Consider the following 26,517-nt stretch of genomic DNA (forward strand, 5'->3'; position numbering starts at 1 on the left):
AGTTTTGGAAGTGAGCAGATTTCCTTTGCTTGAGTTTACAACATGGAACTTAGTCTGACGTATGGACCCATGGGAGGATTTGAAAGCTGCCCTTGCATTGGAGCATACAGTTGCATCCATCCAAACAGAGGTACAGTAGAAGTGACATATTTAGTTCAGTCTGTCGATCATGGGACTTTTAATCTTATGGTTGTGAGTTTGAGCGCCATTTAGTTTTTCCATTTTTTAGGCTTCATTAGCAGAGAGTACAAGGAGTGTTTGAAATGAAATTCAACAACAGTATGAGAAACGCTCTCTTTCATTCGGGACTCTCGCAAGCGAGGAGTGAACAGCTGGGAAGTCAATTTCATCTGGAGTTTCGGTGGAGCAGGGACTGCTGGGTAAGTAGAAACCTATATATTTGGGCTGTGTAAATTCTCTTACCTTTTCGTTGTGCAGCTTTTCCAGGAGCACAGGCATTGCGAGCGAGGAGTGAACAGCTGGGAAGTCAATTTCATCGGGAGTTTCGGTGGAGCAGGGACTGCTGGGTAAGTAGAAACCTATATATTTGGGCTGTGTAAATTCTCTTACCTTTTCGTTGTAAGCTTTTCCAGGAGCACAGGCATTGCGAGCGAAGAGTGAACAGCTGGGAAGTCAATTTCATCGGGAGTTTCGGTGGAGCAGGGACTGCTGGGTAAGTAGAAACCTATATATTTGGTCTGTGTAAATTCTCTTACCTTTTCGTTGTGCAGCTTTTCCAGGAGCACAGGCATTGCGAGCGAGGAGTGAACAGCTGGGAAGTCAATTTCATCGGGAGCTTCGGTGGAGCAGGGACTGCTGGGTAAGTAGAAACCTATATATTTGGGCTGTGTAAATTCTCTTACCTTTCCGTTGTGCAGCTTTTCCAGGAACACAGGCATTGCGAGCGAAGAGTGAACAGCTGGGAAGTCAATTTCATCGGGCGTTTCGGTGGAGCAGGGACTGCTGGGTAAGCAGAAACCTATATATTTGGGCTGTGTAAATTCTCTTACCTTTTCGTTGTGCAGCTTTTCCAGGAGCACAGGCATTGCGAGCGAGGAGTGAACAGCTGGGAAGTCAATTTCATCGGGAGTTTCGGTGGAGCAGGGACTGCTGGGTAAGTAGAAACCTATATATTTGGGCTGTGTAAATTCTCTTACCTTTTCGTTGTGCAGCTTTTCCAGGAGCACAGGCATTGTGAGCGAAGAGTGAACAGCTGGGAAGTCAATTTCATCGGGCGTTTCGGTGGAGCAGGGACTGCTGGGTAAGCAGAAACCTATATATTTGGGCTGTGTAAATTCTCTTACCTTTTCGTTGTGCAGCTTTTCCAGGAGCACAGGCATTGCGAGCGAGGAGTGAACAGCTGGGAAGTCAATTTCATCGGGAGCTTCGGTGGAGCAGGGACTGCTGGGTAAGTAGAAACCTATATATTTGGGCTGTGTAAATTCTCTTACCTTTTCGTTGTGCAGCTTTTCCAGGAGCACAGGCATTGCGAGCGAGGAGTGAACAGCTGGGAAGTCAATTTCATCGGGAGTTTCGGTGGAGCAGGGACTGCTGGGTAAGTAGAAACCTATATATTTGGGCTGTGTAAATTCTCTTACCTTTTCGTTGTGCAGCTTTTCCAGGAGCACAGGCATTGCGAGCGAAGAGTGAACAGCTGGGAAGTCAATTTCATCGGGCGTTTCGGTGGAGCAGGGACTGCTGGGTAAGCAGAAACCTATATATTTGGGCTGTGTAAATTCTCTTACCTTTTCGTTGTGCAGCTTTTCCAGGAGCACAGGCATTGCGAGCGAGGAGTGAACAGCTGGGAAGTCAATTTCATCGGGAGTTTCGGTGGAGCAGGGACTGCTGGGTAAGTAGAAACCTATATATTTGGGCTGTGTAAATTCTCTTACCTTTTCGTTGTGCAGCTTTTCCAGGAGCACAGGCATTGCGAGCGAGGAGTGAACAGCTGGGAAGTCAATTTCATCGGGAGTTTCGGTGGAGCAGGGACTGCTGGGTAAGTAGAAACCTATATATTTGGGCTGTGTAAATTCTCTTACCTTTTCGTTGTGCAGCTTTTCCAGGAGCACAGGCATTGCGAGCGAGGAGTGAACAGCTGGGAAGTTAATTTCATCGGGCGTTTCGGTGGAGCAGGGACTGCTGGGTAAGCAGAAACCTATATATTTGGGCTGTGTAAATTCTCTTACCTTTTCGTTGTGCAGCTTTTCCAGGAGCACAGGCATTGCGAGCGAAGAGTGAACAGCTGGGAAGTCAATTTCATCGGGCGTTTCGGTGGAGCAGGGACTGCTGGGTAAGCAGAAACCTATATATTTGGGCTGTGTAAATTCTCTTACCTTTTCGTTGTGCAGCTTTTCCAGGAGCACAGGCATTGCGAGCGAGGAGTGAACAGCTGGGAAGTCAATTTCATCGGGAGTTTCGGTGGAGCAGGGACTGCTGGGTAAGTAGAAACCTATATATTTGGGCTGTGTAAATTCTCTTACCTTTTCGTTGTAAGCTTTTCCAGGAGCACAGGCATTGCGAGCGAAGAGTGAACAGCTGGGAAGTCAATTTCATCGGGCGTTTCGGTGGAGCAGGGACTGCTGGGTAAGCAGAAACCTATATATTTGGGCTGTGTAAATTCTCTTACCTTTTCGTTGTGCAGCTTTTCCAGGAGCACAGGCATTGCGAGCGAGGAGTGAACAGCTGGGAAGTCAATTTCATCGGGAGTTTCGGTGGAGCAGGGACTGCTGGGTAAGTAGAAACCTATATATTTGGGCTGTGTAAATTCTCTTACCTTTTCGTTGTAAGCTTTTCCAGGAGCACAGGCATTGCGAGCGAAGAGTGAACAGCTGGGAAGTCAATTTCATCGGGAGTTTCGGTGGAGCAGGGACTGCTGGGTAAGTAGAAACCTATATATTTGGTCTGTGTAAATTCTCTTACCTTTTCGTTGTGCAGCTTTTCCAGGAGCACAGGCATTGCGAGCGAGGAGTGAACAGCTGGGAAGTCAATTTCATCGGGAGCTTCGGTGGAGCAGGGACTGCTGGGTAAGTAGAAACCTATATATTTGGGCTGTGTAAATTCTCTTACCTTTTCGTTGTGCAGCTTTTCCAGGAACACAGGCATTGCGAGCGAAGAGTGAACAGCTGGGAAGTCAATTTCATCGGGCGTTTCGGTGGAGCAGGGACTGCTGGGTAAGCAGAAACCTATATATTTGGGCTGTGTAAATTCTCTTACCTTTTCGTTGTGCAGCTTTTCCAGGAGCACAGGCATTGGGAGCGAGGAGTGAACAGCTGGGAAGTCAATTTCATCGGGAGTTTCGGTGGAGCAGGGACTGCTGGGTAAGTAGAAACCTATATATTTGGGCTGTGTAAATTCTCTTACCTTTTCGTTGTGCAGCTTTTCCAGGAGCACAGGCATTGCGAGCGAGGAGTGAACAGCTGGGAAGTCAATTTCATCGGGAGTTTCGGTGGAGCAGGGACTGCTGGGTAAGTAGAAACCTATATATTTGGGCTGTGTAAATTCTCTTACCTTTTCGTTGTGCAGCTTTTCCAGGAGCACAGGCATTGCGAGCGAAGAGTGAACAGCTGGGAAGTCAATTTCATCGGGCGTTTTGGTGGAGCAGGGACTGCTGGGTAAGTAGAAACCTATATATTTGGGCTGTGTAAATTCTCTTACCTTTTCGTTGTGCAGCTTTTCCAGGAGCACAGGCATTGCGAGCGAGGAGTGAACAGCTGGGAGGTCAATTTCATCGGGAGTTTCGGTGGAGCAGGGACTGCTGGGTAAGTAGAAACCTATATATTTGGGCTGTGTAAATTCTCTTACCTTTTCGTTGTGCAGCTTTTCCAGGAGCACAGGCATTGCGAGCGAAGAGTGAACAGCTGGGAAGTCAATTTCATCTGGAGTTTCGGTGGAGCAGGGACTGCTGGGTAAGTAGAAACCTATATATTTGGGCTGTGTAAATTCTCTTACCTTTTCGTTGTGCAGCTTTTCCAGGAGCACAGGCATTGCGAGCGAAGAGTGAACAGCTGGGAAGTCAATTTCATCGGGAGTTTCGGTGGAGCAGGGACTGCTGGGTAAGTAGAAACCTACATATTTGAGCTGTTTCTGAACCCGAGACACTACTCTTGTAGTGTCTCCCACCCGCCCTCCACCTCTTACCAAAAAAAAGGACTCGGTTGTGTGTAGGTAAGGTCAGGCTTTTTCTATTTCTCTTCTTGTTTTATTGTGTGATTGGTTAAACACTTGGGTATTTAGAATAGTGGGAATGGAGGTTAAGGCAGTTGAATGTTCCTCCTGCAGAATGTGGGAGGTAAGGGTCGCCAAGGGTGTCCCTGCTGACTGCATCTGCAGGAAGTGCACCCAGCTCCAGCTCCTCGAGGACCGCGTTAGGGAACTGGAGCTGGAGCTGGAGGAACTTCGGATCATTCGGGAGGCGGAGGGGATTATTGAGAGGAGTTATCGGGAGGCAGTCACACCTCAGGTAAAAGAAGAAGGTAGATGGGTTACTGTCAGGGGAAGGAGAGGGAACCAGCAGGCAGTGCAGGGATCCCCTGCGGCCGTTTCCCTCAACAACAGGTATACCGTTTTGGATACTGTTGGGGGAGACGACTTACCAGGGGTAGGCAATGGGATACAGGTCTCTGGCGCAGAGTCTGTCCCTGTTGCTCAGAAGGGAAGGGGTAAGAGGAGCAGAGCATTATTCATTGGGGACTCCATAGTTAGGGGAACAGATGGGAGGTTTTGTGGGAACGAGAGAGACTCACGGTTGGTGTGTTGCCTCCCAGGTGCCAGGGTACGTGATGTCTCTGATCGTGTTTTTGGGATCCTCAAGGGGGAGGGGGAGCAGCCCCAAGTCGTGGTACACATAGGCACCAATGACATAGGTAGGAAGACAGATGGGGATTTAAGGCAGAAATTCAGGGAGCTAGGGTGGAAGCTTAGAGCGAGAACAAACAGAGTTGTTATCTCTGGGTTGTTGCCCGTGCCACGTGCTAGCGAAGTGAGGAATAGGGAGAGAGAGGAGTTGAACACGTGGCTGCAGGGATGGTGTAGGAGGGAGGGTTTTGGTTTCCTGGATAATTGGGGCTCTTTCTGGGGTAGATGGGACCTCTACAAACAGGATGGTCTTCACCTGAACCGGAGGGGTACCAATATCCTGGGGGGGAGATTTGCTAGTGCTCTTCGGGGGAGTTTAAACTAATTCAGCAGGGGGATGGGAACCTAAATTGTAGTTCCAGTGTGCAGGATGTTGAGAGTAGTGAGGGCAGAGATAAGGTTATAAGGACACAAGAGGGCACTGGCAAGCAAGAGCTTGGTTTAAAATGTGTCTACTTCAACGCCAGGAGCATCCGGAATAAGGTGGGTGAGTTTGCAGCATGGGTTGGTACCTGGGATCTCGATGTAGTGGCCATTTCAGAGACATGGGGAGAGCAGGGACAGGAATGGATGTTGCGGGTTCCGGGATTTAGATGTTTCACTAAGAACAGAGAAGAGGGTAAAAGAGGGGGCAGGTGTGGCATTGTTAATCAAGGAAAGTATTACAGCGGCAGAAAGGACGTTTGAGGACTCGTCTACAGAGGTAGTCTGGGCCGAGGTTAGAAACAGGAGAGGTGAGGTCACCCTGTTGGGAGTTTTCTATAGACCTCCAAATAGTTCCAGAGATGTAGAGGAAAGGATAGCAAAGATGATTCTTGACAGGAGCGAGAGTAACAGGGTAGTGGTTATGGGGGACTTTAACTTTCCAAATATTGACTGGAAATACTATAGTTCGAGTACTTTAGATGGGTCTGTTTTTGTCCAGTGTGTGCAGGAGGGTTTTCTGACACAATATGTAGACAGGCCAACCAGGGGCGATGCCACATTGGATTTGGTACTGGGTAATGAACCCGGCCAGGTGTTAGATTTAGAAGTTGGTGAGCACTTTGGTGATTGTGATCACAATTCGGTTAGGTTTACCTTAGCGATGGGCAGGGACAGGCATATACAGCAGGGCAAGAATTATAGCTGGGGGAAAGGAAATTATGATGCGATTAGGCAAGATTTAGGATGCGTAGGATGGGGAAGGAAACTGCAGGGGATGGGAACAATCGAAATGTGGAGCTTATTCAAGGAGCAGCTACTGCGTGTCCTTGATAAGTATGTACCTGTCAGGCAGGGAGGAAGTTGTCGAGCAAGGGAGCTGTGGTTTACTAAAGAAGTTGAAGAGCTTGTCAAGAGGAAGAAGAAGGCTTATGTTTGGATGAGACGTGAAGGCTCAGTTAGGGCGCTTGAGAGTTACAAGCTAGCCAGGAAGGATCTAAAGGGAGATATAAGAAGAGCAAGGAGAGGACACGAGAAGTCATTGGCGGATAGGATCAAAGAAAACCCTAAGGCTTTCTATAGGTATATCAGGAATAAAATAATGACTAGAGATAGGTTAGGGCCAAACAAGGATAGTAGTGGGAAGTTGTGTGTGGAATCGAAAGAGATAGGGGAAGTGTTAAATGAATATTTTTCGTCAGTATTTACTGTGGAGAAAGAAAATGTTGTCGAGGAGAATACTGAGATACTGACTACTAGGCTAGATGGGATTGAGGTTCACAAGCAGGAGGTGTTAGCAATTTTGGAGAGGGTGAAAATGGATAAGTCCCCTTGGCCAGATGGGATTTATCCTAGGATTCTCTGGGAAGCCAGGGAGGAGATTGCAGAGCCTTTGTCCTTGATTTTTATGTCGTCATTGTCGACAGGAATAGTGCCGGAAGACTGGAGGATAGCAAATGTTGTCCCCTTGTTCAAGAAGGGGAGTAGAGACAGCCCTGGTAATTATAGACCTGTGAGCCTTACTTCGGTTGTGGGTAAAATGTTGGAAAAGGTGATAAGAGATAGGATGTATAATCATCTTGAAAAGAATAAGTTCATTAGAGATAGTCAGCACGGTTTTGTGAAGGGTAGGTCGTGCCTCACAAACCTTATTGAGTTTTTTGACAAGGTGACCAAACAGGTGGATGAGGGTAAAGCCGTGTATGTGGTATATATGGATTTCAGTAAGGCGTTTGATAAAGTTCCCCACGGTAGGCTATTGCAGAAAATACGGAAGTATGGGATTGAAGGTGAATTAGTGCTTTGGATCAGAAATTGGCTAGCTGAAAGAAGACAGAGGGTGGTGGTTAATGGGAAATGTTCATCCTGGAGTATAGTTTCTAGTGGTGTACCGCAAGGATCTGTTTTGGGGCCACTGCTGTTTGTCATTTTAATAAATGACCTGGATGAGGGTGTAGAAGGGTGGGTTAGTAAATTTGCGGATGACACGAAGGTCGGTGGAGTTGTGGATAGTGCCGAAGGATGTTGTAGGTTACAGAGGGACATAGATAGGCTGCAGAGCTGGGCTGAGAGATGGCAAATGGAGTTTAATGCGGAAAAGTTTGAGGTGATTCACTTCGGAAGGAGTAACAGGATTGCAGAATACTGGGCTAATGGGAAGATTCTTGGTAGTGTAGATGAGCAGAGAGATCTTGGTGTCCAGGTACATAAATCCCTGAAAGTTGCCACCCAGGTTAATAGAGCTGTTAAGAAGGCATATGGTGTGTTAGCTTTTATTAGTAGGGGGATCGAGTTTAGGAGCCACGAGGTCATGCTGCAGCTGTACAGAACTCTGGTGCGGCCGCACCTGGAGTATTGCGTGCAGTTCTGGTCACCGCATTATCGGAAGGATGTGGAAGCTCTGGAAAAGGTGCAGAGGAGATTTACTAGGATGTTGCCTGGTATGGAGGGAAGGTCTTACGAGGAAAGGCTGAGGGACTTGAGGTTGTTTTCGTTGGAGAGAAGGAGGAGAAGAGGTGACTTCACAGAGACATATAAGATAATCAGAGGGCTGGACAGGGTGGACAGTGAGAGCCTTTTTCCTCGGATGGTGATGGCAAACACGAGGGGACATAGCTTTAAGTTGAGGGGTGATAGATATAGGACAGATGTCAGAGGTAGTTTCTTTACACAGAGAGTAGTAGGGGCGTGGAACGCCCTGCCTGCAACAGTAGTAGACTCGCCAACTTTAAGGGCATTTAAGTGGTCATTGGATAGACATATGGATGAAAATGGAATAGTGTAGGTCAGATGGTTTCACAGGTCGGCGCAACATCGAGGGCTGAAGGGCCTGCACTGCGTTGTAATGTTCTATGTTCTATAACTCTCTGCAGCATCTCGCTGTGAAAGATTGAACTTTATCTCATTTCTTTTTCAGCTGGGAGTCAGTGCGGCTCAGTGGGACTTCTAGCTGTCTCCCACCTCACAATCCATCAGTGCTGAGAAAGCAATGGGAAATATTACTCATGGCTGAGCAAGCAGAGGACACCGATTTAAGGTGAATGGGAAAAGAACCGAAGGCAACATGAGGAAAAACCTTTTTTATGCAGCAAATGGTTAAGATCTGATATGTACTGCCTGAGAGTGGACGGAGGAAGATTCAACCAAAGCTTTCAAAAGGATATATGATAATTATCTGAAGGGAAAAAAAATCAGGTTTTCATGGAATACATGAGGATGTGGCATGAGCTGAGTTGCTTGTGCAGAAAGGCCGCACAAGCACGATGAGCTGAAACCTCCTTTTGTGCTGTAAGTATTCTATGATCTATGATTCTATACAAAGTGAAACCAACACTCACATCTGAGAAACTGACAGGTACAGTGTAAACCCCACACTAACAAACCAGAAAATGCCAGGGACAGATTAAAACAACAGTCCTAGACAAGAAACTGACAGATACTGTGTGAAACCCAAAAATCACTGATCAGGATTTGGCAGTTAATGTGTAAAAACCTCTCTTCAATATCCATCCTGCAAGGTACAAAGAAAATTAGGTACAAACCCAGGCTCATACTTCGAAGACTGAGAGATAAAGAGCAAAACACAGACTCACCTACAAGAGGCTGACAAGTACAGAGAATAAAATAGAGGGGGTGCAGATTAAAAACACATGCATGTAACGGATACTGATAGGGATAGAATCAAACCCTTTCTCACACATGACACGAAAATTGGTGGTGTCGTAAATAGTGAGGAGGAAAGCCTTAGATTACAGGCCAATATAGATCGTCCGAGGCAGAGAATATAAGAGCAGGCAGGTTATGACGGAGATGTAGAAAATGCTAGTTAGGCCACAGCTGGAGTACTGTGTACTGTTCTGGGCACCACACTATAGGAAGGATGTGATTGCACTGGAGAGGGTGCAGAAGAGAGTCACCAGGATGTTGCTTGGGCTGGAGCATTTCAGCTATGAAGAGAGACTGGAAAGGCTAGGGTTGTTTTCCTTAGAGCAGAGAAGGCTGAGGGGAGATAAGATTGAGGTTTACAAAATTATGAGGGGCATTGATGGGTTAGATAGGAAGAAACATTTTACCTTAGCGGAGGGGTCAATAACCAGGTGGCATAGATTTAAGGTAAGGGGCAGGAGGTTTAGATGGGATTTGAGGAAAAAAATTTTACCCAGAGGGTGGTTGGAATCTGGAACGCACTCCCTGAAGAGGTGGTAGAGGCCGGAACCCTCACAACATTTAAGAAGTATTTAGATGAGCACTTGAAATGCTATCGCATACAAGGCTACGGGCCAAATACTGGAAAATGGGATTAGAATAGTTAGGTGCTTGATGGCCAGCACAGACACAATGGGCTGAAGGGCCTGTTTCTGTACTGTATAACTCTATGACTCTATATCAGAAACTGATAGATCTGGACAAAAGCTGATGTTCACATACAAGTTGTTGAAAGATATGTGGTGAAACTCACATTTTTTTTTATTTCCAAAATATACTTTATTCATAAAAATCTGTAAAAATTACATTCCCAAACAGTTTAAAACAGCATCAAGTCAAAGAATACAAACAGTGCAAAGGTGATCAGTTACCTTCTGTACAATCATGAGTTGCCTCACAACCCTTCCATTTCATTGTCATGCCATATACATTTTTACATTTACAGCACACAAAATTTCTCCGATACAGTTCGAGGGGTTTCCCATGGATCCAGCCCCTCAGTTCAGCTTGGTGGGGGGACCTTACACTGTGGTCTTTCCCCATTGAGCCTTTGCTGCGGCTGCCCCAAGCTTTAGTGCGTCCCTCAGCACGTAGTCCTGGACCTTGGAATGTGCCAGTCTGCAACATTCGGTGGTGGTCAACTCTTTTCGCTGGAAGACCAGCAAGTTTCGGGCAGACCAAAGGGCGTCTTTCACCGAATTGATAGTCCTCCAGCAGCAGTTGATGTTTGTCTCGGTGTGTGTCCCTGGGAATAGCCCGTAGAGCACAGACTTCTGTGTTACCGAGCTGCTTGGGATGAACATCGACAAAAACCACTGCATCTCTTTCCACAAAGTTAACTCACATAGCAATAGCAGAAACAGTCACAAACCAAAAACTGAAACATACAGAGTAAAAACCCACATTCTCACACCAGAAATTCACGGCTACAAAGTGAAGCTGACTCTCTCCTCCCAGGCACTGACAGGTACAAAAGAAAACACACACTAACATACCAGGAAATGAAATGTAGGAAATAAAACCTGATTATCATGTCAGAGATTGGCATTAATGACAGTTGTGGTACCCAGAATGCTCTGCGCTCCAGAATTTGCCTTGTCTCTGATAAGGAGCAGGCGCGGTAGTGGCTGACCTCCATCTGCAGCTGGAGCGGAATATTCACAAAGTGCAGGGAGACCGCGCCCGTAGTGGGTGCACACAGCTGGAGCAGGGCGTCAAGGCCACAATAGGATGGAACAATCCCGTTTGTGTCCCTGCGGGTGGCGGTGAAGCTTTTCCCTGTGAGGCTTCCCGAAACTGCCCGCCAGCAAGGTCAACTGGTCAGAGAGCGTCTGTAAATGGATAGGAATTGGGGATTGGGCAGGGAGCGTCTCTAAATGAATAAGATTTGGGGACTGGGCAAGGAGCGTCTGTAAATGGATAAGAATTGGGGATTTGGCAGGGAGCGTTTTTTTATCCGTTCGTGGGATGTGGGCGTCGCTGGCTCGATCTCAGCTGCAGTAATGTGTTCAGTTCTGGGCACCAGGTTTCAGAAAGGACATCAAAGCTTTTGAGACAGTTCGGAGGAGATTTACGAGAATGATACCAGAGATGAGGGGTTTCAGTTCTCTGGACAGGGTGGTGAAGCTGGGATTGTTGGCCAAAAATGTCAAGGGGAGGTGAGGAGAGATCTTTTTACCCAGTAACTGATTCGGATTTGGAATGAATTGTCTGACAGGGTGCTGGAAACAGATTCAATTATAACTTTCATAAAGGAATTGGACAAATATTTAAAAGTGAATTTCTCCAGGACTATGGGGAAATAGGCAGGGGGTTGGACTAATTGCATCATTTTTTTCACAGATTCAGCACAGGCACAAAAGACCGATTGGCCTCCTTCTGTGCTGTATGATTCTATGAAATAGTGACAGTCAGGGCAAGTCTGTATAAGAAGGAGAAATGGAGACAGGTCAGGGAGAGCACATCACCAAAACTGGGAGATACTACATTGGACAGGGAGGGTCGGAGGGGGAGAGAGCACGTACATACAGTCAGAATCAGCACCTTCAGGGGAGGAGAGAGAGAGGAACCAGTGAGTGTAGAACTGAACCCAGCCAGAGTCAACCTGCTGAAACACCAGTGAGTTCACACTGGGGAGAGATCATTCACCTGCTCCGTGTGTGGGCAGGGGTTCACTCAGTCATGCAACCTCACTGAACATCAACTTGTTCTCACTGATCAGAGACCTTTTCAATGTCCTGACTGTGAGAAGAGCTTGAAAAGCAGTAATGATCTGCTGAAACACCAACACATACACTCTGGGGAGAGGCCGTTCCCCTGCCATGTGTGTGGGAAGGGATTCACTCAGTCATTCAATCTGCTGCAACATCAGCAAGTTCACATGTAACTGCAGGGGTTGGATTCTGCTGTTGTTGCTGCTATTCATCACTTTCAGAGACAAAGTTGGGTCTTACTTTATAACCATTGTAGTCCAGAGCAAAAGCGTCTTCTTAATGTTGAGATAAACGGGAGAAGAAACCGGGAAGTGGCGGTGAGGATGGGGGAGGTGCTGCACCATCACTTTAATGGTGCACCCTCCCTCCCACGGGTCCTTGCTGCACGTCCGCCAGGCCCAGTGGCTCTGATTGGGGTCCTGAGAGCCCCTGAGACTCGGTGCAGCTGAGGCTGCGCTCACCCCCGCTCAGCTCTGTTGTGATATTTAAAATACGAAAGGCCTGTCGGACTGAGAGCTGATCTGGAATTTAGAAAGCAGCATTACTGGAGGCTCATTGCTGCTCAGCACAATCTCACCCCCCGCTCCTGGGAATTGTTGATTCTACATCCTGTAGTTCAGTTCTTCACTTAACTAGAGGGGGAGATGTGTGAGCAGAAAAACAGAGCAAATTAAAAAACACAGCTGGACAGATGTGCAACAGGTCAATCTACTGTTACAATAACTCCATCACTGACTCCCTCCTGACAGGAACCAGCCCTTTCACAGAGACTTTGGGTGGCTCTGAAAAGAGCCTTTGGTTTATTAGATGTCCTTTCGGCCGCTTTCCTTTTTCTGGGAGCTCTGAGCGCTGGTTTTCTTGGGCAGCAGCAAGGCCTGGATATCAGGCAGCACCCCGCCCTGAGCGATGGTCACGTCTCCCAGCAGCTTGATGAGCTCCTCGTTGTTGCGGACGGCCAGCTGCAGGTGTCTGGGGATGATGCGGGTCTTCTTCAACGTTCCAGGGGCGGCACAGTGGCGCAATGGTTAGCACTGCAGCCTCACAGCTCCAGCGATCCGGGTTCAATCCTGGAACTGCCTGTGTGGAGTTTGCAAGTTCTCCCTGTGTCTGCATGAGTTTTCTCCGGGTGCTCTGGTTTCCTCCCACAAGCCAAAAGACTTGCAGGTTGGTAGGTAAATTGGCCATTATAAATTGTCACTCGCATAGGTAGGTGGTAGGGAATGTAGGGACAGGTGGGGATGTTTGGTAGGAATATGGGATTAGTGTAGGATTAGTATAAATGGGTGGTTGATGTTCGGCACAGACTCGGTGGCCCGAAGGGCCTGTTTCAGTGCTGTATCTCGAAAACTAAAAACTTCTTGTTGTCCCGGGCCACGTTACCGGCCAGCTCGAGGATTTCAGCGGTCAGATACTCGAGCACAGCAGCCAGATAGACCGGGGCTCCGGCACCCACACGCTCAGCATAGTTACCCTTTCTCAGGAGCCTGTGATCATGGCCCACCAGGAACTGCAGTCCAGCCCGTGAGGAGCGAGACTTGGCCTTGGACCGAGCTTTCCAGCCGGTCTTTCCTCTTCCAGACATTTCCACAATCTCACAAATACTTTCACAAAGAATGGATAATTTCTCAGCTTTTGTCATAAACATGAAGCAGTTAGGATGGCCGAGTGGTCTAAGGGGCTGTGTTCAGGTCGTAGTGTTTTCTGGAGGCGTGTGTTCAAATCCCACTTCTGCCAAGTTGCGTTTTGACTGAACTGGAGGGATTTGGGAGCAGCGGTGAAGGGAGAACATGGAAGAATATTGACAAGTAAAATGAAAATGGACCCAAAGATGTTTCTTCAATACATTAGAGTAAGAGGCAACTAAAGAAAGAGGAGTGCACTGAAAAGACCAAAAAATCACAGTGATTTTTGACATCTTGCCAGGATTGAGTGGCGCGTGCACGGGATGATGTCATTTTGCAGCGCCAACGTCATCACATTTCCGCAACAAATCCATCTTCGTGCATGCATGATAAAGCGTCATTGGGTATCTAGCCACCCGATCCCCCCACCACTTGGCTGGAGGAAGTGGCTGAATGGGAGATTTTGAAGCTGTAGCTCTCCCCCCTCGGCAACTCACTCCAGGCCTCGACGATTCCCCCCCTCAGCCGCTCGCTCCAGACCTCGCTGCTCCCCCACCCCCCCACTCCCCTGGCCAGTTGTTCCTCGCTTCGCACCACCCCACTCTCTGGCCACTCGCTCCAGGCCGCGCCGCTTCCCTCCTCTCAGCCACTCACTCCTACGTCGCCCCGTCACCCCTTGAGGCCCTCCTGCTTCGACAGGTGGCGCCTGGTGAAGAAATGTGGGAGCGAGTGTCACGGCCAGAGCTAGCAGCTGTGGGCTGGGCTGGGACAGGGTGGGGGGTGGGGGTGCGGAGAGCGAACAGCCAGAGTGCGGAATTTCGCCAGTAGGGAGGAGGGGGAGAAAGCGAGTTGCAGAGGGGGGAGAGCGGTCAGTGAGGTGGGAGCTAGTGGCTGCGTTCGGGTGAAGTCAATCCTGGTCAGTTATATAAACAAATCACAATAACGAATTGGCAGCACATTTTATCCTCTGCCCGATTTTCCTTTCCATCGATCGGGGTGCTAATTCACTATCTTCCAATGGAAATTCAATCATAAAATTCCTTTTGTATTTAATAGGATTACTGAAATGTTAAATGGATCTGAGGATTACAGTTAGTATTAGGAAACGCACCCGAGTGAATTAGCACCCCAATCGATGCAAAGGAAAATCGGGGAAAGTATAAAATGTGCTGCCAATTCGTTATTGAGATTCGTTGAGTAATTCGATTCTGCCCAACACTGAAATTGGCGGCTTTTTTGAATTCAACCTTTCTGCCAGGACGACAATTTAAGCCAATGATTTGCTGTATTTTCTAATTCGAGGCTCGGCAATTGGTTAAGACATGCGAATGGGAAGAGGGTGACCAATCAGAAGTGTGCTCTGGATAGAGAAGCAGAGTTAACGTTTCGGGTCAGTGACCCTTCTTCGGAACTGACCCGAAACGTTAACTCTGCTTCTCTTTCCACAGATGCTGCCAGACCTGCTGAGTGAATCCGGCATTTCTTGTTTTTGTTTCAGATTTCCAGCATCCGCAGTATTTTGCTTTTATTTTAGTGGGCTCTGGATAGCGCGGGCTCAAACTGCGGGAATTCCAGGTCCCTGAATGATTGAGCTGAAACTGATCAGTTTCACAAACCCTGTCAGTTTCAGTGCAGGAAACACCGTCTCGGGGGAAATAACATCACAAGTGGGTCTGGTTCCCGTGACCGATTCAACGGCTGCTGCAAAACTCCCGGATTCCCTCATTGCATCGAAATCATTTTGAAATTCTATGAAAACAATGAGTGATTCTGGAGGAGTGATGTGGCTTTTCATTGAGGGCATGTGTGGACGGGGGAAATAACTAAGTGTAGAGCCTCGGGCACTGTTTACACAGCCCGTTTAGAAAATCAAATCCACTGCACATCCTTGCTACAAATGAAATGTCAAATTTGGGGATTCTAGTTTTGTATCTCGAACACAGCACAGATTTATTCCAGACAGTTCGAAACACCCTATCCCAGCTCCCGTTTCCTTGTCACTGCTCTCTCTGTGAGGCGGTGGGTGGCTCTTAGAAGATCCTTTGTTGTGTTTGCTGGAAAGGGTCGAGTGTTCAGCCGCTGAATCCGTGGAGAGTGCGGCCCTGCCGTTTCAGAGCGTACACCACATCCGTGGCATTGACCGTCTTGCGCTTGGCGTGTTCAGTGTAGGTGACCGCATCCCTGATCACATTCTCTAGGAAAACCTTCAACACCCCGCGAGTCTCCTCATAGATCAAACCCGAGATTCGCTTGACCCCGCCACGGCGAGCCAGGCGGCGGATTGCTGGTTTGGTGATGCCCTGGATATTATCACGAAGCACTTTGCGGTGCCGCTTTGCTCCGCCTTTGCCCAGTCCTTTCCCTCCTTTACCTCTGCCAGACTTTCTTTTATTAATTTCCAAAATATACTTTATTCATAAAAATCTGTAAAAAAAAATACATTACAAAACAGTTCCAAAAAGCACCAAGTCAAACAGTACAAAGAGTGCAAAGGAGATCAGTTTCCTTCAATGCAGGAGTGAGTTGTCTCACAACCCTTCCATTTCATTGTCATGCCATGTACATTTTACAGCAAACCAATATTTTCTGGCTACAGTTCGAGTGGTTTCCCATGGATCCAGCCCCTCAGTTCAGCTTGGTGAGGGGAGCTTACACAGTGGTATTTCCACATTGAGCCTTTGCTGCAGCTGCCCCAAGTTTTAGTGCGTCCCTCATCATGTAGTCCTCGACCTTGGAATGTGTCAGTCTGCAACATTCGGTCGTGGACAACTCTTTGCGCTGGAAGACCAGCAAGTTTCGGGCAGACCAAAGAGCGTCTTTCAACGAATTGATAGTCCTCCAGCAACAGTTGATGTTTATCTCGGTGTGCGTCCCTGGGAACAGCCCATAGAGCACAGACTCCTGTGCTACAGAGCTGCTTGGGATGAACCTCGACAAAAACCACTGCATCTCTTCCACACCTGCTTTGCAAAGACACATTCCAGAAAGAGGTGGGCAATGTCTCTTTTCCACCACAGCCACCTCGAGTGCCGCGTGTGGATGGGGTGAGACTTCGGGTGTGCAGGAAGGATCTGACAGGGAGGGCTCTTCTCACCATCAGCCAGGCTACATCTTGGTGCTTGTTTGAAAGTTCTGGTGATGAGGCATTCTGCCAAATGACTTTGGACTTCTGCTCAGGGGACTATCCGACAGGATCCACCATCTCCTTTTCCCGTAGGGCCTTGAGGATATTCCGTGCAGACCACTGCCTGATGGATTGGTGGTCAAAGGTGTTTTTCCACAGAAACTTTTCCATGAAGGATAGGCAGTACGGCACAGTCCAACTGGATGGAGCATTCCACGGCAATATGACCAGGCCCATCCTTTGCAACACTGGGGACAGATGGAACCACAGCACGTAGTGACACTTGAAGTTTGCAAACTGGGGATCTACACACAGCTTGATGCAGCCGCACACAAAGATAGCCATAAGGATGAGGGCGACGTTGGGTACATTTTTCCCGCCCTTATCCAGAGGTTTGAACATCGTGTCCCTCCGGACTCGGATCATTTTGGATCCCCAGATGAAGCGGAAAATGGCTCAGGTGATCGCCACAGCGCAGGAATGCGGTATGGGCCAGACCTGCACCACGTACAGCAATGTGAGCGCCTCGCACCTGATGACCAGGTTCTTACCCATAATGGAGAGAGATCGCAGCTCCCACATGCTCAGCTTATGTTGTACCCTGGCTACTCGCTACTTCCAGGTTTTGGTGCACGTCTCAGCCCTTCCAAACCATATCCCCAGCACCTTCAGGTAATCTGACCTAACGGTGAAGGGGACAAAGGATCGGTCAGCCGAGTTCCCAATGAACATGGCCTCGCTCTTGCCGTGTTTAACATTGGCTCCCAAGGCCAGTTCGAGCTGGTCGCAGATGCTCATCAGTCTGCGCACAGACAGTGGATCCGAGCATAAAACGGCGACGTCATCCATGTACAGGGAGGTTTTCACCTGAGTGCCTCCGCTGCCTGGGATTGTCACCCCTCTGATGCTCGCATTCTTCCTAATAGACTCAGCAAAGGGTTCAATACTGCAAACAAACAAGACAGGGGAGAGAGGACAGCCCTGTCTGACTCCAGATTGGATCGGGAAACTTTCTGATTCCCACCCATTGATTGAGACTGCACTACTGATGTTTGTGTAGAGTAGTTTGATCCAATTGCAGATTCCCTCCCCAAACCCCATTTTGGAATGCACATCCATCATGTAAGTGTGCGATATCCTGTCAAAAGCCTTCTCCTGGTCCAGGTAGATGAGGCAGGTGTCCACCCTCCTGTCCCATACATAGGTGATCATATCCCTGAGTAGCGCAAAGCTATCAGAGATTGTCCTGCCTGGTATAGTATAGGTCTGATCATGGTGAATCACCAACTCCAGAGCAGACTTGAATCGACTGGCTATGTCTTTTGACAGAATCTTGTCGTCAGCATGAAGCAGAAATTGGGCCACCAATTTCTGATTTCTGTCCTCTCCCCCTTCTGCTTGTCGATGAGGGTGAAGATGCCTTTTCTCATGGATTCTAACATACTGCCAGCCTGGAGCATACTCTTGTTTACAGGCAGACATGTTGATTCTTTCCTCAAATCAGTGCACAATAAAAGAGACTGATTCTGTCAGGCTCCTTTTTATACAGGCCACCTGGACCTGGCTGAGAAAGGCAGAGTGAGAGCAGGGAGGGGAGGAGACAAGAGTGAAGATTAAACAGAGAGCTAGATGGAGGAGACACCCAGAGTGACAGACAGAGAGAGAACGGCCCCTCATCTTTCAGCTCCACCTCCAGTTTCCTCCGGGCTGCCAATTTCAATCCCTTTATTAACAGTAGAACCAAAACCCAGCTCTCCACACAAACCCTTCCAGACTCGGCCTTCATAATCAAGGCTTTCCAGAAAGCCGGAGCTTTTAAATATGGTCCCGATGCAATTAACACTCAGTAATATTCCCACCTAAACACAGTCCATTCTATACTAAGAAACCTCCTCAGTAACATCACCATTTCCTCACACATCCGCTTCCAGCAGTTCACAGCACCTTACTGCAGCTGTTTGGGGAATCTCCTGTGTTAAGATTTGAGATGGAAAGCGACCTTTACCCGGCAGTGTTATTGTCTCACACTGAATCTGCCAGACATCCTGTTCTCTTTATTGCGAGAGAGAAAGCACGGATTTAGGAAATGTTCATTTGAAATGATCTCTATTGAGAACGGGCCCGGCCGTGGGACAGGTATTCCAGTGCAAAGAGCTGTCCATGACCGAGTGTTGCAGACTGGCACATTGCAACGTCCAAGACTATGTGCTGTGGGATGGCATTAAAGCTTGGGGAAGCCACCATGGAGACTCAATGGGGAAAGGCTGCAGTCTGAGGCCCTAGTAGGCCATAGTACAGTGAGGGGCTGGAACCCGTGAAAAACCCCTCGGGCTGTTTGCACCAGAGAATGTTTGATTTGTAATGTAAATACTGTAAATATAACCTGTGCAGGCAGGGATAGTGAGATACATCATGTACATTATTGAAGGAAACTGATCTGTATTGTACCTTATGTAATATTAAATTTGAACTGCTTTGCAATGTAATTGCACAAATTATATGAATAAAATACATATTGTGCAAAAGAAAGCAGCTTTCCTGTCAACACACACCTTGTCTCAGGGCACAACTTTCCTGTGATCTTGTCATACCCAACTTCGCTCTATATCTTCTGACACACACACTTTACAGTCTGTCATTTCCAAAAACAAGCATTCTAAAATCAAAAGTCCTTTTGTTTATTTCTCCTTTCTTTTCATTTCTCCTCTATTCTTCTCAATCACTCCCTTCAACAGTCCTATTCAGATCAAGGTGGAATGTGAATCGTGTCACAACTCACCTGACACTATTATTACCCTTCTTTTCTCTTGTCTCATTCAATGGGAAAGTTTTATTCACCAGTCTGTTGCTGTTTTACACTCTTGCCATACCATCTGGTATTGCATCCATCTGAATTCTGTGCTTTCATGGCCTTATATTTCTTTTCCACTTCTGGATGATTTGTTTGCTTCAGTTCCATTCAACCAGGCTGGACCACAGGGAAGCTTAGAACCTTTGCCTTGGATGGGTCCACGTTGATCCATTACATTCAGAATCACCTCCCTGAAATGACTCCATAGTACAACTACAGTAACCACACAGCATCTGCTTCAAACACTCCTCCACATTTTATCTGTTCTGACCGTCAACACCTCCAGCTCTTTTGTTTAAGTGGAACCCATCAGGTGTGTATAGGCTCCTTCTATTCTGAAAGCTGTAGCACTGGTTCAGGGAATTCAGCCCTGTTTCTCTACTCGAAAGGATCAGCCATGCTTGATCTGCCTCGTATTTTGCTTTTATTGCAACGTTACAAGACCTCCAATCCTCTGGCACAACACCTGTATCCAGTGAGGGATTGGAAAATGATGGTCAGACCTTCCACTATTTCTTCCCTGGCTTCTTTCAACAGCCTGGGGTACATTTCAACTGGTCCTGATGATTTATCCACATTCAACGATGCTCATCCCATTAAGACTTCCTCTCTCCTTAAGTTATCACGTCCAATACTTCACACTCCTCCTCCTTAATAACAATATCTGCATCACCCTCTCATTCGGGAAAACAGTAAAGTATTCATTCAGGATATTGGCAACATCTTCCACCCCGATACAAAGGTTACATTTTTGTTCTTTTATGTGCCCTGCTGTTTGCTTAGTTGCCTCTGACTCTCATGTTTTGTTGCAACATCTTTGGGTCCATTGTTACTTTGTTTGTCCATGTTCTTTCCTGCTTTCTCTTTGCTCTTCACCGCTGCTCCCAAACGCCTCCAGTTTAGTCAAAACGCAACTTGTCGGAAGTGGGACTCGAACCCACGCCTCCAATGGAGATTGCGACCTAAACGCAGCGCCTTAGACCGCTCGGCCATCCTGACTGCCGGCGATATATTATCAATGCTAAGGAAATTATTCCTTCTTTGTGAAAGTATTTGTGAGATTGTGGAAATGTCTGGAAGAGGAAAGACCGGCGGGAAAGCTCGGGCCAAGGCCAAGTCTCGCTCCTCCCGGGCTGGACTGCAGTTCCTGGTGGGCCGTGTTCACAGGCTCCTGAGAAAGGGTAACTATGCTGAGCGTGTGGGTGCCGGAGCCCCGGTCTTTCTGGCTGCTGTGCTCGAGTATCTGATCGCTGAAATCCTCGAGCTGGCCGGCAACGCGGCCCGGGACAACAAGAAGAACCGCATCATCTCCAGACACCTGCAGCTGGCCGTCCGCAACGACGAGGAGCTCAACAAGCTGCTGGGAGGGGAGACCATCGCTCAGGGCGGGGTGCTGCCTAATATCCAGGCCGTGCTGCTGCCCAAGAAAACCAGCGCTCAGAGCTCCCAGAAAAAGTAAAGCGGCCAAAATGTCATCTCAGAAACCAAAGGCTCTTTTCAGAGCCACCCACAGTCTCTGTGAAAGGGCTGGTTACTGTCAGGAGGGAATCAGAGATGGAATTATTGTAACAGTGGATTGACCTGTTTCACATCTGTCCAGGTGTGTTTTCAGTCCCCTCTCTGGATTTCGCTCTGTTTCTCTGCTCACACATCTCCCCCTCTAGTTAAGTGAAGAAGTGAACTACAGGGTGTCAGAATCAACAATTTAATAAATCCCGCTGCCTTCGATTTGATAAATCCCGAGATTATCCCGGTACATTAACGGGAACTGGTTCGGAGCTGATGAATTAATTTAATAATGGAAGTGTCCGGGTTAATTCTCTGTTTTTTATTTGGACAGTTTGAATTGTGTTTTTATTTCTCTCCGGTGATCTGAGCGCCGCTTCGCAATGAGAAACTGCTCCCGGAACAGAGTAAATGCAGGAAGGAAGAGGCCATTCTCGGGCTGTGTGTCTCTCTCCTAACCTGATCTGTTTAGACCGCACTGTTCCCAGAGGACGGAATCAGTGAGAGTTGTGCACACACAGGAGCTGAGTCCATTGCAGCGCTTTAATATGTGCCTTCCCCCCGGCCCTCCCTATTCTCCGGACACAGAGCTGTCTGTTTCCCCCGGCGGCGGGATAGGGTCGGGGATTCTCTCCCCGCAGTGTCAGGGTCTGCAGCCCCGGGGAACTGGCGGTTTCAGTCAGAGTGACCGAGCTGCCTTATATGTCCTGTGTACTGATCTCCAATGGATTCAAATATTAGTGAACTCATTGGGTAATGTTTGTAAATAACCCTCATGTGAACGGACCCGGCTCCATTAATGCCTTCCAAATAAAACTGGGATCCATTTCTTTTCCCCAAATGCCAGCTAACGGATTCCAGGAGCGGGGTTGAGATTGTGCTGAGCAGCAATGAGTCTCCGGTAATGCTGCTTTCTAAATTCCAGACCAGCTCTCAGTCCGACAGGCCTTTCAGGAAAGGGATGTGACAAAACAGAAACCATGTGACCGCCCCTCCAATCTAATGGGTTTGATGATGAACAGAGATGGCAGCTCTTTCCTTTGCTGATTTGGTGGCTCTGAAAAGAGCCCTTGTTACACTTGTTACTGAAGCTGGGTTTAAGGTGCGTTCCCCGCGGATGCGGCGGGCCAGCTGGATGTCTTTGGCCATGATGGACCGGGATCATTCTGGTGAATCTGCTCATTTTCTGACAGAAGCATCAGTCGCTGTTTGAACTGTTTAAAGTCAGGGGTGTATTAGCAGCCAGAAAGTGAAGGGCAGTTCATTGCTCCCTGCAGCATTATCCGCCTCTTTCAGGAGAAAGGATCAGAAATCGCTCGTTTCTGTCAGCCCCCGAGAAGCCTGTGAGAAGCGGTTAGTCGCTAATGTGTTCCTTTTGCAGAGAGGAAGCTGATATTTGTCCCGTTTTAAATTGCTGAACCGGAACTTCATCCCGCCGCTTACAGTTAACAGATTGACAAATGAAAACGATTCCTAAAATCGCGTCAGGATTTTGTGACGGTAAATACAGTAAAACAGAACATAAAATGAGAGGTTTTAAAATTGTTGCCTGAAAATTGAAATTTTCCATCACTTCAATTCCTTCCTGCTCTGGAATTGCCGGGCTTTTTCCAATTGGAAAATCTAAGCCAATGAGAACTTCTATTTACTTATATGTGATTCTCCTATTGGTTAAGAATTGGATTGAGAAGCGGGTGACCAATCAGAGACAGAGTCAAACTGTGGGGATTCCAGGCCCCCAGTAACTGAGCTGAAACTGTTCAGATTGACAAACCCTGGCAGTAGCTTCACACCTTGGACAGTTCACACTGAGTCATTCAAGGGCTGGTGTGAGAGAAGCTTCAGATCCTGTCATTACTCTCTGACTCATTATTCATCTAGAACCAAACAATTAGTAAATGTGAAGCAGTGAAGAGACTTTTCACTCTCACTGCAGAATGTGTCATCTGGGGAAATAAGGAACTATTATTTTCGGAGATTCCAGGTTCATTCCTCCCTGAACAAATCCATTCCTCACATTCCCGATCACAGCCTATCCCAGCTCCTGTTGTCACCCGACTCCAGCTGAATTGGAGAAACTCATGTGTTGGGGTTTGAGTTGTGAGGTGGGGTTTCTCCGCCAGTGTTCCTGTCTTACAGACTCTCCCCCTGAATTTGTGAACTGAGACTGTACCGAACACATCTCCAGTTAGAGTGAGGGCCGGATATCCCTCTGTTTTATTACAGAGAGTGGGGAAAGGGCTGGGTGGAGGGGAGTCACCAGGGATCCTGGATTTACTCCAAATCATTTCCATGTGGAATCTGCAGGCGGGGCCGGGACAGGGATCATTTGATCAGGGGATCAGCTCTTTCCTGAGAGATGTGGGTGGCTCTGAGAAGAGCCTTTGTGTTCAGATGTTTCCAAGTTTCCCGCGCTCTTTCACTTCTTTCCAGACCCTGCTTTCTGAGCCTTCGCTGCTTTCGGCTTGACCTTGCTCTTCCATGTCTGCACTTTCTTCAGCGCCTTTCCGCCCGCCGCACTCTTGCCTTTTATGACCTTCTTCGCAGGAGACTTTTTCTGAAGCGCTGCTTTCTTCACCACCTTATTTGGCGTTGCCGCCGCCTTACTGCTCGTTTTCTTGGCTGTTACTTTCTTTGTTGTCACTTTCACGTCTGCTGGTTTCTTCACTAAAGATTTCTTGTCTGCTGGTTTCTTCACTGAAGATTTCTTGTGTGCTGGTTTCTTCACCTTCTTTCCCACTTTTCACCAGGTTTTCCTTCTTGCTGATTTTGAAGGAGGCGGAGGCTCCCTGTCCCTTGCTCTGCACCAGGGAGCCTTTGTTCACATTCCTCTTGATACTTTGCTTGATCTGGGTTTTGAGCTTCTCCTGAGCGGTGGCAGACCTGCAAGGAAACAACTACCAGCTAGCGTAGAAAGAGAGACCAAGGCTCAGGGCCTTCAGTTACCTGGAGGGGAGTCGGAGAGGCAGCGGATCCTGTGAGGAACCACAATCCAGGAAGGATGAGAAGGTCATTGTCAGGGGACAGAGGAGATTAAGTTAAAGATTTACCAGTTTATAAGCAAGCGCAGAGCCAAGGAACGGTGCTGGGGCAGATCAAATAATAGGAAGCTGTGATCAGTTGGAAGGCAAGAGTGATTAAATGACAGAAGAGATGATGGTGCAAGGCAAAAGTCAGGGAAAGAAAAAGTAACATTTTGTGAGCACAGATACCAGGAGTGGGGTTTGAACCCACGCCGACACATGTCTATTGGATCTTAAGTCTAACTCCTTAACCACTCGGCCACCCTGGTACATTGGCCGACCACTGAAAATGAAATTTAATGTGATCCGGGTGCCATCTGGCCTTTCACAATTTTAAGTTATGACTCCTCTCCCATGCTGAATTGGACCCTTCATTATTTATGAACCTCAATCGGATCACCCCTCAGTCTAGGTTTCTCTAAGGTGTAGGGTCCCAACTCTTTTAGTCTAACTTGATAGCCAAGATGTCTTATACTGGGAATTCGTCGAATGTCTCTCCTCTGTACCCTTTCCAAAGCCTCAATATCACCCATCATGTGAGGAGACCAAGACTGGATACAATATTCCAAGTGAGTCCTGACCAAGGTTTCATAAAAGGACAAATTCGGGACATCTCAGATACTGAAGGAGTCCATGTCCAGAAGCAGCAAGACCTGGACAACATTCAGACTTGGGCTGCTAAGTGGCAAGTAACATTCACACCACATAAGTACCAGGCAATGACCATCTCCAACAAGAGAGAATGTAACCATCTCCCTTTGACGTTCAACAACATTACCATCGCTGAATCCCCCCACCATCAACATCCTGGGGGTTACCATTGACAAAAGCTTAACTGGACCATTCATCTACATACTCTGGCTGCAAGAGTAAATCAGATAGTGGGAATTCTGTGATGAGTAACTCAGCTCAAGGCACATGGTGAAATGCTCATTAGGAGAGCTGGAGAAATGGACTGGTCAGGTGGGCAGAAAAGTGGCAAATGGAATTCAACTTGGAGAAGTGTGAGGTGATGCCTTTGGTGAGGTCAAACACAGCAAAGGAAGACACAATTAATGGGTGAATGCTGAGAGGTGTAGAGGAAGTGAGGGACCTTGAAGTGAATGTCCACAAATCCCTGAAAGTAGCAGGATAGGTTGATAAGTTGGTTGAGAAGGCTTATGGAATCCTTTCCTTTATTAGCCAATGTATAGAATATAAGAGCAGGGAGGTTATGCTGGAACTGTATAAATCATTAGTTAGGCCACAACTTGAGTTCTGTGTGCAGTTCTGGTCACCTCATTCCAGAAAGGATGTAATTGCACTAGAGAGGTTACAGAGGAGATTTACGAGGATGTTGCCAGGACTGGAAAAATGCAGCTATGAGGAAAGATTGGATAGACTGGGGTTGCTCTCCTTGGAATAGAAGAGGCTGAGGGGAGATTTGATTGAAATGTACAAAATTGTGAGGGGTCTGGATAGAATGGATGGGAAGGGTCTATTTACCTTAGTAGGGAGGTCAGTGACTAGGGGGCATAGATTTAAAGTGATGTGTTGAACAATTAGAGGGGAGATGAGAAAAGGATTTTTCACCCAGAGGGCTGTGGGAGTCTGGAACTCACTGCCAGTAAGGGTAGCTGAGGCAGAAACCCTCAACTCATTTAAAAGGAGTCTGGATGTGCACCTCAAGTACCTGAACCTGCAGGGCTACGGTCCAAATGCTGGACAATGGGATTCAGCTGGGTGGCTCGTTTTTTGGCCTGCCTATGCTGTAAACTTTCTATGTTCTATGATTCTATGCAGACACAATGGGCCCAATGGCCTCCTTCTCCACTGTAATAATTTTGTGATTTTTGACTCTCCAAAACTTGTCAACCATCTACAAGGCACAAACCAGGATGAGTGCAGCACCAACAATACTCTAGAAACTCGACACTGTTCAGGACAAAGCAGCCGCCTTGATTGTCACCCCATTCACCACCTTAAACATTCACTCCCTTCACCACTGACGCACAGTGGCAGTAGTGTGTACCATCTACCAGATGCACTGCTGCAACTCACCAAGGCTCCGCAGACAGCACCTTCCAAACCGAAGACCTCCACCACCTTGAAGGACAAGGGCTGCAGATGCATGGAAACACCACCATGTGCAAGCTCCCCTCCAAGTCACACACCATCTGATCTGCAAATATATCGCTGTTCATTCACTGATGCTGGATCAAAATCCAGGATCTCCCTTCCTAACAGCACTGTGGGTGTACCTACACCACATGGAGTGCAGCAATTCGAGAAAGGAGCTCACTGCCACCTTGTCAAGGACAATTAGGGATGGGTAACAAATTCTGGACTTGCCAGTGTCGCTCACATCCCATGAAAGAATATGCCTCATTTTATACTCAATTGTCCTCTGAATGCAGCCCAACCCTCTATTTGCTCCAACTATCACTTCACAGCATTGCTGCTGTACCTTTAGAGATCTGTGCACTAGAACATCCAGATCTCTGCTCAAGATTATTTTCTTTTTTCCACCTACTTTAATGTTTTTCCCTGAAGGGTGTATGAATGTTGAGCATTCGCCCTGTCCACATGAATAACACTGCACTTACCCAAATTAAACATCATTTACCAGTCATGAACCCAATCTCCCAACACATTAAGATCAGCCTGAAACAGTCGAGTATCGTCTACAGTCTGAACACTCGCACAGATCGTCAAA

The 26,517-nt window shown here is 47.6% G+C and overlaps 2 non-coding genes across 2 annotated transcripts; both read right to left on the reverse strand.

Annotated features, from left to right (window-relative positions):
• Positions 1 to 20,209: 20,209 nt before the first annotated feature.
• On the reverse strand, positions 20,210 to 20,292 carry trnal-uag (transfer RNA leucine (anticodon UAG)). The gene has a single exon. It is a non-coding gene; the product is annotated as a tRNA-Leu (tRNA).
• Positions 20,293 to 24,008: 3,716 nt separating this feature from the next.
• Positions 24,009 to 24,091, reverse strand: trnal-uaa (transfer RNA leucine (anticodon UAA)). The gene has a single exon. It is a non-coding gene; the product is annotated as a tRNA-Leu (tRNA).
• Between the last annotated feature and the right edge of the window lie 2,426 nt (positions 24,092 to 26,517).

This window comes from Heterodontus francisci, chromosome 28 (assembly GCF_036365525.1).
Source record: "Heterodontus francisci isolate sHetFra1 chromosome 28, sHetFra1.hap1, whole genome shotgun sequence".
Classification (NCBI taxonomy): domain Eukaryota; kingdom Metazoa; phylum Chordata; class Chondrichthyes; order Heterodontiformes; family Heterodontidae; genus Heterodontus; species Heterodontus francisci.